This window comes from Ovis aries, chromosome 1 (genome assembly GCF_016772045.2).
Source record: "Ovis aries strain OAR_USU_Benz2616 breed Rambouillet chromosome 1, ARS-UI_Ramb_v3.0, whole genome shotgun sequence".
Classification (NCBI taxonomy): domain Eukaryota; kingdom Metazoa; phylum Chordata; class Mammalia; order Artiodactyla; family Bovidae; genus Ovis; species Ovis aries.
In genome coordinates this window covers 65,411,127-65,423,887 of record NC_056054.1, presented here as the reverse complement: position 1 = coordinate 65,423,887, position 12,761 = coordinate 65,411,127, and the positions used below count along the sequence as shown (strand labels likewise).

The window sequence follows — 12,761 nt, the reverse complement described above, 5'->3', positions numbered from 1 at the left end:
GGCAACCCACTCCAGTATTCTTGCCTGGGAAATCCAATGGACAGACGAGCCTGGCAGGCTACAGTCCATGGAATTTCAAAGAGTTGGACATGAGTGAGCGAGTAAACAGCAACAGTAACACAACATGAATTGTTTCAAGTTCTGAGTAAACAGTAGTGAATAAAATGGACTAAAGTTTCTGCCCTGGTGAAGTTGACATTCTAGTGAGGGAGAGAGACAATAAACACAGTAAACAGGTGAACTCTGTAGAATGTTAGGAAATGATGAGTGCTGTGGAGGATGAACAGAAAAGGACAGGGGAACAGATGAGAGGAGGCACAAGATAATTTTAAATGGGTTGGACAGGCTTGCCTGTTGAGAGAGTGACTTTTGAGCAAAAATTGGAAGAAGGTGAGAGAACGAGTCATGTGATGTCAGAGGAAAGAGTGCTCTGGTCAGAGGGGACAAATAGTGCAAAGGTCCTGAGTTGTGAGTATGTTGGGCATGTTTGAGAAGTGTGTGTTCAGTGGGACTGGAGTAAAGTGAGCAGGGGAGGGTAAGAAGTAGACCAGAGAGGCCAGATTGTATAGGTCTGTAGCCCATTGCCAGGGCTCAGGGTTGCTATTTATAGAATGGGAGATGTGGAGGAGACTGAATAGAGAAGTCTTATGACCTAGTGTATATTTTCAAAGGATCACTGGCCATTTTGTTGAGAATATACTTTAGGGGCTAAAGGTGGGTGTAGAGAAATCAAAAACTGCTCATTCCTGGTACAGAATGAAGTGAATTAGAACATGCTTCCAAATCTCATTTGGTGTACATTAAGCTCAGTTAGTTCATTTTCCATACAGCAAAATGAGTAAGCTGGGGAGGCCTGTTTGAACACCTATTTATCTTGGCCAAATATTTTCTTCTCCCATCTAGAAGCCATTTGTTTGGCCATGTTGGTGCTATAACCAAAATGAGTTTTTCTATAATAGTGACATAAATCCTGGAATTCCAATAGAAGATTGGATTAAAAAGGATTTTTTTTTTTTCCTTTTGGTGGGTGGTATATTCCAACTGTGTGTGCATGTGTGTGTGTATGTGTGCGCGCGTGCATGTACTCAGTCGTGTTTGACTCTTTGTGGCTTCATGGGCTGTGCCCCTCCAGGCTTCTCTGTCCATGGAATTTTATAGGCAAGAATACTGGAGTGGGTTGCCACTGCCTACTTCAAGGGATCTTCCCAACCCAGGAGTTGGACCCACATCTCTTACATCTTCTGCACTGGTAGGTGGGTTCTTTACCATTAGCACTGCCTGGGAAGTCCCGTTCCAACTACTTCTTGAGAACACCATCTATCCCTCTTCTGAATGAAGATAGGATATAGGTTAATAGTGAAATATTAGCAGTTATTTTCTACTATGTATAACAGGATCAGAGCCATGATCTTTCGAAAACAAGGCTTGGAAAATGGACACAATGTGAATCTAAATTCATTATGAGTAATATTTGATATTATTATCTCGTCTCTAGACTTCAGATCTGTACAGCTGAGCCTTAGATGAGGAATTTGATGCTGTTGTTCTTATTGAACTGATAGAACTAGAAATTGCATAAACTATAGTAAGCTCCTCCATGGATATTCGAGTAACTCTATGGACCATGCTTGGGTTAATGTTAGGATAGAAATGCCATTAGGGCAAAATACTATTAATCCACTGGTGACATGCGTTAGTTTTACTGGAAAGAAAGAAAGAAAGAAAAGAAAATCGCTCAGTCGTGTCCAACTCTTTGCGACCCCATGGACTGTAGCCTACCAGGCTCTTCTGTCCATGGGATTTTCCAGGCAAGAATACTGGAGTGGGTTGCCATTTCCTTCTCAGGAGATCTTCCCAACCCAGGGATTGAACCTGGGTCTCCCGCATTGTAGGCAGATGCTTTAACCTCTGAGCCACCAGGGTTAGTTATACAAATAATGAGGACTTTTGTAGTTTTAGCTCATTCCCCTATTGAGATTTGTAGGTGTTTTATATGAATGTATGATCCTCCAATTCACCCTCAGTGAATGACTCAGCTCCCTTTAACCTACCAAGAGACACTGTTATGGAATGAGACTGCCTTGTTTTCTTTCAAAATGCAGTACAGTTACTTTGGAATTACAGTTACTTTGGAATTATAGCTCCACTGTGTGACCAAGTACCCTCAGCTGAAATACAAATTGTACTGTTTATTAGAGATGTGAATTACATTTTTGTTACTTAAGAGATCATGATTGGGAGGAGAAGTGGAGCAAAGAGGAGACCGTTCAAGAAAATATTAGATTAATCTGAGGTTCTTCTTCTTCATATCTGATATGTCTTTTGCCAAGAACTGACCAAAAGCCTTTATGGAAGATGTACTCAGACAGTGACAGTCAATTATCTGTTAAAAATACCTCTGATGTTTGCCCCAACAGCAAGTACACTACAAAATTCGAACCAAACAGAGAAGACTAGCATGGTCCCTATGCAAAGATAACATGCAAATTTGTGAAGCACTTCCTATTTTTAAACCAAACTTATTATGAATTATAATTTTGTACTAAATACATATATTGAATCATTAAGTTGTATATCTTAAAATCATATCATGTCATGTGTCAATTATATTTCAATAAAACTGGAAAAAATAGAAATGTTTGTGTTAGGAGGCTGGAGGGAGAGCCAGAGTCAGGTAAGGCAGTCCTGTCTTTTGGGACTATAGTCAGGAATTTAGGAAGAAATTGGAAATGCAAAATGCCATAGTAAGCACATATGTGGTTACCTGAAATCCGCATCATTTTAAAACAAAGTGCTTAAGAGGGTATAAATGTTAGTATTCTACTGCCATCCCTGCCACCACAAATCTACAGCCTACTATTTTTCTACCATACGTTTTCTAATGATGCTTCTGTTGATAGAAAGCCCCAGTCATTTTTTATTAATGGATGCTGTGGCTTCTTCCCACTCTCTTTCCATTGGCACAGCATTTACTGATTAAAGATGCTGGGTGAGTCAGAATATTCCTTGCATAATGATTGGTTAGTTGGAATGGGTACCAGCTCTTCTTTTGTGATAAAGAACAGTGTATATAAATAAGGGTAAGAGATTTTCTTGATGTTCAAGGTCTTTGGTCTCTGAGTTACAGAGTATAAATTTCCTGGGCCACATTCTAGATGCAGAACTTCCACTGAAGTCAACAGAAGTTTTGTGACAAAATTAATGGCAGAAAAATGCACTATTATTATATATTATTATTTCTTTTTGACTGCTCTGAAGATAATTTGGTGCATAAACTATTGGAGAAGTTTTGAGTTTTTCCAGTGACTCATTTTCATGCAAATGTTTATCACATTTCTGGGTACTGTTTTCCTCTATCATATATATTTCCATCTTCCATGGGTAAATCAACATCTTCATCCATATTGTACATTCAGCAGCTGTAAATTCAGCCTGTATTCTCATTAAATGTTGTGAATATGTGATTTTCATTTATGATTTTTAGCGAGTGTTTCTGAAATTTTCACAGCAGCATCTGGCCAGGAAATGGTGTCTGTGAATCAGAACACTACACCTAATTTTATTTTTCTTCTGTGGACTCATTTCTCTAATCCTTTCTTAGCAAACAGAAGGCAATTTTAATTCCTTTTTATCTTAATTCTCAGAGACCCCCCCCCTCATGCATAGACTTTAGGTTTGATTTTGCTTTTCCTGTTATGCATGGTTCAAGGACTAGTGGAAGCAAATGCTGAGCTCCTCTCTGCTAACACTCACATCTAAGCCACCACCATGGTTTAATCTGACCAGTGTAAGCTCATCCTAAGAGGTTTTTCCACCATGTTCAGTTTCAGTTCCTTCTGAGCTCTAAATGCTGCTGGCAGAAAGATCTTTAAAAATGCAGAGATGGTTATGTCTCTCCCTGCTTAAAACTCTTCTATTGTCCTCAGAATAAATACCAGATTCTTGAATATAGCTCATGGAGCTCTATATTCTCTGGTCCCTACTTGCCTCTCTAGGCAATTCCACCCTCTTCCTTACTCTATGTTCCAACCATAGGGACCTTATATCCCACACCATCACTTTCTTTCCCCTCTGGGCCTTTATACACTATTACTTGGCTCACTACTCCACTCCACATGCCCTTGAATATATCCTACACATCATTCAAGTCTCAACTTAAACTCCCCTCTTTTGAGTGGCCATTCCTGCTGCCATTGATGGGCTGGGCTTTGCATTCCCACAGTATCCTGCATTTAACCTTTCCAAATAGCCGTCACACCTGTGACTTTCTGTTTCACGTCGACCTTCCCCACCAGATTTCTACCTTTGTGAGGCAAGTGACCATACCTGCGTTGTTCATGACTCTCTCCCCAGCACCTTGCATGCAAAAGGTGTTTGGACACCTACGAGGTATGTGATAAATGTTTGTTAAGTTTCTAATTCCACTGCTGTCCTCAGTTACTCCTTTAACACTGCTATCAGTAGATGTGAGTTCATCTCTTTCTAAGGAGACAGGAGAATACTCTGGAGACTGCACAGGTACTCATTGTCCTTTGTCATTCTTCTCTGGAGTGTCTTCCTGACAATAATTTTTACCCTCGGAGCTCACTCTTCTTCGAAGTGACAGAAACATCCACATGTGAATGGGAGATCACCTAGCTTGGGAGATGGAAGCCTTGAGTTTGAGTTTGCTTATGACATTAGGTTTTAACTTGGGCAGGGTATTTAATATTTCTGGTTATATTATTCTCCTAGGCTAGAAAATAAGGTGAATGGACTAGACTGAGTCTACAGGTTCTTCTGTGATGCTAAGAAGCCATTTTGAACACTTTTGGGAAGTTAGCACACTGTCCTGGAGTGCAGAAGAGAAAAATGACTGAAGGGTGTGTGTGTGAGAGAGAGAAAGAGTGAGAGAGAGAGCAACAGAGACAGAGAGACACGGAGATCCAAGGCCATTACTTTGATTTCTATGAATCCTAGTTTCCTTCTGTACCCAATTTATGGTTGTAACTATGTCATGGCATTAAGGATTTTAAAAGATGACATTTATATGATGAATTGTTAGTGTCCAATTAGCCTATCTTCCCTCTCCTTCTGATCATGACTTTCTCCTCTAGAGAAGCTGCTCCTCGCTACTTAGATCATGTCTGTGGTGTAAGTGAAAGTGAAAGTCATTCAGTCATGTCCAACTCTTTGTGACTCCAAGGACTATACAGGTCATGGAATTCTCCAGGCCAGACCACTGGAGAGGGTAGCTGTTCCTTTCTCCAGGGGATTTCCCAACTCAAGGATCAAACCCAGGTCTCCTGCATTGCACGCGGATGAGCCGCCAGGGAAGCCTGAGAATACTGGAGTCTATCCTTTCTCCAGGGGATCTTCCTGACCCGGGAATCAAACCAGGGTCTCCTGCACGGCAGCCAGATTATTTACCAGCTGAGCTACCAGGGATGCAAGGGGCTGCCAATCAAGTAGCAACTCTACAGAAGTCTACTTCAACTATCTTCACAGCAAGGAATCTGCGGATGAGCTGAGCTTGATCAATCAGGGTATATCCCTGGATCTTTGAAATCAAGGCTTACGTGAGGCTGTCTGTTAGTAAGAAGATGCAGACTCAGGTTTTGGAAACTGGGGTCTTCGCTTTGTTTATTCCCTTTCACTCTCCAATACCACTTCTTGTAGTCTGTCCCATGGAAGCAAGCTTGGATATGACAATGTTACATGTGCAGATTTATTTATTATAGCTTAATTTGTAAGGATAAAGAATGAAATGACTCAGTAAATCTTCAAATTTGGGGAGTTATTTAAATTCCATGCAGCCTTTTTAAAATTTAATTATTTTTTCATTGGCGTACATATGGCTGATCACATTGTCGTACAGTAGAAACTAATACAATTTTGTAAAGTAATTATATTCCATGCAGCCTTTTCAATAATTTTTTAGAATATTTAGTGACATGAGATAACGCTGATGATGTATTTGTCAGTTAAAAATAAAGAATATATAAAACAATATATATAGTGTATTTCTAATGTACACACACAAACACGTGCATGCATAGTATATATATGTTATGTTCAGAGCTATATAGGAAAAATACCTAAAGTGGTTCCTCAGTAGGCAACTGGACTTCTAGTGTATGGAAAACATTGTGATTGACTCCCTAACATCTATCCCATTATCCTCTCTACCTCCATACCATATGCAACAGCCATTTAATTTGATAAGGTTGACTTTTACCTCGAGTTCTATAGGCAGTGCATCATTGACTGAAGTCAGTCAGCATGATCCCATCTGTCTAGTTATTGTTATCAGGTTAGAAGTAGACACATAATCCAGGCCCATGCCATTTAGTGCAAGCACTACCTTGGCACTAATGTCTGATTCAGATATAGGCATGTCCTTTCATTTGATCCAACTAAAAGGCTTGAAAGACATTTAGTTGGGTGGTAGATACACATTCTCTTTCCTTGACCATGATGAGGAAACATGAAGTCGTAGGTGATATTGGAAGAGATTTTGTGGGAAATCCCCTGGGGAAGGAAGTTGGCCTTACGGGTAACTAACACAGGAGATGGAACAGAGGTGTAGTGAGACCTTGTATCTGATGGCATTGCCACATTTCTGAATTAAAACAGCACTAAATTGTGCCCTAATTTTAGAATGAGCTAATATATTACCTAACCATTTAAGCTAAATGGCATTCAGGTTTTAATTACATGAAAAAAAAAATCAAACTTAAAGTGGTATACATTTTATTCTTTATACTTCCCAGTATTTTTTAAAGATTTTCTGCACTGAACACATATTGTTTTTATAATTTAAAAATTGCTTATTTAAAAAGTTGTTATTAGCTAAGAATTGGCGAAGACCCATTAAATCAGTATTCATTTTTCTCTCCTTACTCACTCTCCCCCTTCTCCTGAACCTACTTCAGTTCTCTTCCCCAATTCCCACAAGAGCTGGAGAAGCCAGCAAAATGTCAAAATTTTGTTGCTCCATTAATTAAGAGGCTTGAATTGGGTGAGACACAACCTGCATTCTGTGAAATTGATTGGCAAGTGACTGGCAGAGCTACCCTCTTGCTAAAGGGGCAATGGCATAAATGAAATTGATCACCATTTATCACCATTTGGCTCATTCTGAACTCACAGATGCCTGGGAGGATTCATGGTCACTGGTTACCTGTGTGCTGACCTAAGAAGAGCTCTGAAGCCGTGTCCTAAGACTCTCTTGCCTAATTTGGTAGTGTTCTGAAAGGAAGAAACCCCATGAGAAATGTGGATTGCAAAGGCCAGGAATATAAACAGGCACATATTCACATCTATGAATTACAGTCATATCAAATTTGTAACACCTGATGCATTGGGGAGATGATACTTTTTAAGAGAAGTGCCATGCATGTGTGCTTAGTTGCACCAAACTCTTGTGCCCCATGGACTGTAGCCTGCCAGGCACCTCGGTCCATGAGATTTTTTACTGGCAAGAATACTGGAGTGCGTTGCCATTTCCTCCTCCAGCAGATCTTCCACACCCAGGGATCAAACTCGCGATCCTGCTTCTCCTACACTGGCAGGAAGATTCTTTATTGAGAGAGGTGATCCTGTGGCAGATGGTGAGGGTAGAGAGAAGTAGTTCCAGAATTCAACTGAGAAGGTGATTCAGAAATGGAACTGGCGAGGAACAAGGGAGCCAGTGACCAAGCATCTTTAGGATACCAAGCAGACAGCTCTCATAAATACTGCCTTGGGGAAGAAAAATGGCAGACTCTGTCTAAATGATGGCACCCCATCTCTATTTCCCTGTACCCCATTACTCCTGGTTCCAGATTATGTGCACTGGGGCTGCCATTAACTAGATGTGAAACCTTAGGCCAGCCACTTAACCTCTCTGTCCTTGAGTATTCTCATCTGTAAAAGGCCTGCTAGTCAGACCAGAGTACTTCTAAGGATTCTACCAGCTTTGAGGTTAAAGTGCCTGCCTCCAATGCGGGAGACCTGGGTTCGATCCCTGGGTCGGGAAGATACCCTGGAGAAGGAAATGGTAACCCACTCCAGTATTCTTGCCTGGAAAATCCCATGGACGGAGAAGCCTGGTAGGCTACAGTCCATGGGATCGCAAAGAGTCGGAGACGACTTCACTTTCACTTTCACTTTCACCAGCTTTGAAAGTCTACAGTTCTACAGTTGGTCCATTCATCTGCCTGTCTGCACGGGTCAGCCAATGAGGAGAGCCCTGGAAGCCTGAGCCCTCGGGAGCTTAGTGTTGATTCTCTGCTGGAGAGGAAGGCATCCTCCCAAAGTGGTGTTCTCCGGGAGGCAGGGGACTTGTGAAGGCAATGCTGCGCTCTTTGCAGCTGCTCTGCAGAGGGGGGAATAACCTGGATTTTAAAGAAGCAAGTGGTCCTCTTTTTTTGTTTGTTTAAACAAAATTCACTCACAGCTGCAAGCAGCACAATGAAAGCACATTTAAAATAATCAGATGCTTTTGGGGCCTCCTGCTGCCAGAACAACTTCAGTCCGAGTTGCTGCCGGCTGCCTTTCAAGGCTGCAGCCTCTGACACCAACTGTCTGAGGGGGTGCAGTGGAGTTGAAAGCCTTTTGTGTCAGAAAAGAGGCCAAAAGTTTTATGATCTCAGGGACCCTAAAGGCCTCAGCTGTTTATTTGTTTGTTCTGTTCTCATTAGGATGTCCCATGTTTTCGAAAGGCATGTGACATCTAATAGGTTGTTTTTAAAGGGTCATTTCATTAAACACTTTAAAAAATGTTCAGTGATCTTTTAAATTCCATTTAATTACCTAATCTTTATTTTGTAACAGTCATAAAGTATGAGCACGTGAAGTCTCTGAGAGGCACTTGAGATGACCAAGGTCTAAAATCATACTAGTTTCTGAATTACCACCTACTCTTCTTGGTCCATTGATTTTTAGATGAGGACTGTTTAAAATATTCTGTTCTACCACGATGCATCTGCATGTTGTTCAGGCTGCTGAGATAACCTTAGGAGAAAAAGACATGATGGAGTTGAATAATCTGAGAAAAGCCTAACTTAACGCTTTGGAAGGGTCAACTTTGTCTAAAATGATTATTAATAAGATTCTTCAGTGTGAGGAGCTGAAGTCCAAGAATCACCTTGATCACTGGGGCTGGGTACAGGAACTTAGAATCAGGTGACTTCAGGGCAGATTCCTTCTGGGTCACCTGTTTACTGTGTGATCCTGGGTAAGGCTCTGATTCTCCCAGATTTCTTGCCTGCGCAGCAGAGATCAACACTGCTGCCTGACCTCATGTCATAAGGACCAAATAGCAGTGCATGTATCTAATGAGCAAACATGCTACTCATGTCGAATCTAGCCAGACAAACATTTATTGAGAACTACTATGTTTTCAATAAATGTTTCCTTCTCTTTATTTTAAACACAGATTTAGCTATCAAATATCAGGAGTTTACATGGATTTAAAAATCTTCTGAAGATTGAAAAAATAGATATAGGACCATGAAAGGCAATACTGGATAGAAAAAGAATGGGTCTTTCACCTCAAGACTGCAAGTCTCACTAAGTTCAAAACCACAGTGAGGTACCACTTCACACCAGTCAGAATGGCTGCGATCCAAAAGTCTGCAAGCAATAAATGCTGGAGAGGGTGTGGAGAAAGGGAACCCTCCTACACTGTTGGTGGGAATGCAAACTAGTGCAGCCACTATGGAGAACAGTGTGGAGATTCCTTAAAAAACTGGAAATAGAACTGCTTTATGACCCAGCAATCCCACTGCTGGGCATACACACCGAGGAAACCAGAATTGAAAGAGACACATGTACCCCAATCTTCATCACAGCACTGTTTATAATAGCCAGGACATGGAAGCAACCTAGATGTCCATCAGCAGATGAATGGATAAGAAAGCTGTGGTACATATACACAATGGAGTATTACTCAGCCATTAAAAAGAATACATTTGAATCAGTTCTAATGAGATGGATGAAACTGGAGCCGATTATACAGAGTGAAGTAAGCCAGAAAGAAAAACACCAATACAGTATACTAACACATATATATGGAATTTAGAAAGATGGCAATGATGACCCTGTATGCAAGACAGCAAAAGAGACACGGATGTGTAGAGCGGACTTTTGGACTCTGAGGGAGAGGGAGAGGGAGGGATGATTTGGGAGAATGGCATTGAAACATGTATACTATCATGTAAGAAACGAATGGCCAGTCTATGTCCGAGGCAGGATACAGGATGCTTGGGGCTGGTGCACGGGGATGACCCAGAGAGATGTTATGGGGAGGGGAGGTGGGAGGGGGGTTCATGTTTGGGAAGCATGTACACCTGTGGTGGATTCATGTCAATGTATGGCAAAACCAATACAGTATTGTAAAGTAAAATAAAGTAAAAATAAACATTAAAAAAATAAAATAAAATCAGAAAAAAAGGTTTTTATATTTTAAAAGATGCTCTATATTTACTAGACTTTAAAGGAAAACTGGGAAACAAAATTTGAAGCAAGTCTAATAGTCTGAGATTGCTATTCTCAGTCAAATACATCTTAACATCAGAGTTAGGAACCTGGCTATGATTGAAACACACTTGCTTTGGTCTCATTATAATTAATAGTGATGGTACTATCTATTATTGTTGTACTTAAGGATTTAGGATAGAACCACATTTTAATGTTAAGGCCTATGTCTGTTTTTCTTTAATGTGACAGTTGTAGCAGCAATGGTAATAATGTCAAAGTTGTTCTAAACTCTGTACATACTCATTAATACTCATAACAACTCTAAAGGTACTACTTCCCCCCTCCCCATTTTACAAATGAGGAAATTGAGACACAAGGAGGTTAAATGACTTATTTATGGTCACTCAGTTTATTAAGAGTCAGAATTTGAAAAAAAAAAAGCTATTGGCTTCAGAGTCTGCACTTAACCCACTTATTTATTACACAGTCATTTTCTTAATTATGAGTTAAGTGTTGTCACAGCTATCTCGAAATACAGTATGCCATCTTAAACACCTAAAAGCTGGGCTATGTATTATAGAATAGGAAAAAAACTTCTTTGAAGTTTGCAGTGCTGTTTGTAGTTGGCACTTGGGAATTTAATATGTCCTTCCACTAAGCATATAGGTTGATGGACACATTTTTATTGTGATGTACTTGTTTGGTTTCTTTGTAAGTTGGAGGAAAGTCCATCATGTCACAATATGTCAGTGAATCATAAGTCAAGAAACCTTATCTAGGATATACCTGTTACATTGTGAGCACCGTACAAGGTGCAATTTCAAAAGAATAACAAGAATTTCCCTTTGACAAACACCGCTCCTGCCTTCTAGAAGCTTAAGGGCTAATGAATCATGCCACCTAAACATAGAAAGAAAAAAGAAACAGAAGACTGGGGCAAATATGCCTATGAATACCATAAATATAATCCAGTAAAGCATTCTATTCTTAAATAGCCTTTAACCCTACTTTCCCTACTCAGCCCCTGCTCTTTGCTTCCCCAGTGCTGACTCAGGTCCTTGCCACTTGGCCCTGCAGCACTGCAGGAGCCTTCTACTTGGTCACTCTTCCTCCAGTGTGTTTCCTTCCAATCCATTTTCCACATCCTCTCCAGGTGACCTTGTTGAAACAGAAAACTGACCCCAGTTCTGTTCTGCTCAGAACCCTCCCCTGACTCTTCACCATAGAATAAAGCCTGAGCTCTTCACCATGACATACCAGGCCCCCCACAAAATCCTCTGCTTGGCTTTCCAAACTTTTCTTCTTTCATGTTTTGGTGTTTCAAGCATTTGGAATGCCTTTTCTGCTCTTTTCTGCTGGGAGAAATCTGTGAATTCTTTCAGACTCAGTCCCTAATTGGAGAATCCTTCTTTGACCGCCTCCTTACTAACCCCTTAATCAGAAATAATTCTCTCAGTTCTGTGCTCTCATAGCACGTTATGCAAACCTTTATTATAGCCCTCCCCATGTGTTTGGTAGTTCTTGGACTAGATGTCCATCTTCCTAACCAGAGGAAGGGCCCTGTAAGGGAAGAATTGAGTCTGTGTGTTCTATCTGCAGTACCTAACGCAGTATGTAAGACAGAAAATGTGTTTACTAAATGATCGTGTATTGAGGAAAGAATGGACAAATGAATGATGGAACAAATCATATTGCTCAAGTAAAGGAGAATTTTGGAAATTTTCTGTTTTTATAATGAGCTCACTTAAATAATGGTTCAGTTGGTGCAGAGACTATAACAAGGCCCAGATGGCACAGCTTAGGGGCTAGCCCCAGGCTGTCACTAAGTAGCCCTGTGGCCTTGGACAGTTCACCTAGCCTACGTGCTGTGCTGTGCTTAGTCACTTGGTTGTGTCTGTCTCTTTGCAACCCCATGGGCTATAGCTTGCCAGGCTCCTCCATCGATGGGATTCTCCAGGCAAGAATACTGGAATGGGTTGCCATTTCTTTCTCCAGGGGGTCTTCCAGACCCAGGGATTGAACCCACATCTCCTGCCAGGCATGTTCTTTACCACTGTGTCACCTGGGAAGCCCCATCTAGCCTGTAAGTGCCTCAGTATCTTCACCCAGAAGATAAGGATACAGCTACCTAAAACACCCAGGATTGCTATTAAGATTGAATAAAAGTGATTCATGGTCAAAATGCTTTTGAAAAATACAAATAATAAGGCATTTTGGCATAGCTTCTTATAACCAGGATTTTTATATCTAATTCCATACCAGGGAGGAAAACATATATGTATGTATATATGTATATTTAGACATATGTGTCTACTTCT

General features: G+C 40.7%; 1 non-coding gene across 1 annotated transcript; it reads left to right on the top strand.

The window, feature by feature from the left end:
* The first annotated feature begins 2,403 nt into the window (after positions 1 to 2,403).
* On the top strand, positions 2,404 to 2,510 carry LOC114116521 (U6 spliceosomal RNA). The gene has a single exon (XR_003590424.2). It is a non-coding gene; the product is annotated as a U6 spliceosomal RNA (small nuclear RNA).
* The last annotated feature ends 10,251 nt before the right edge of the window (positions 2,511 to 12,761 follow it).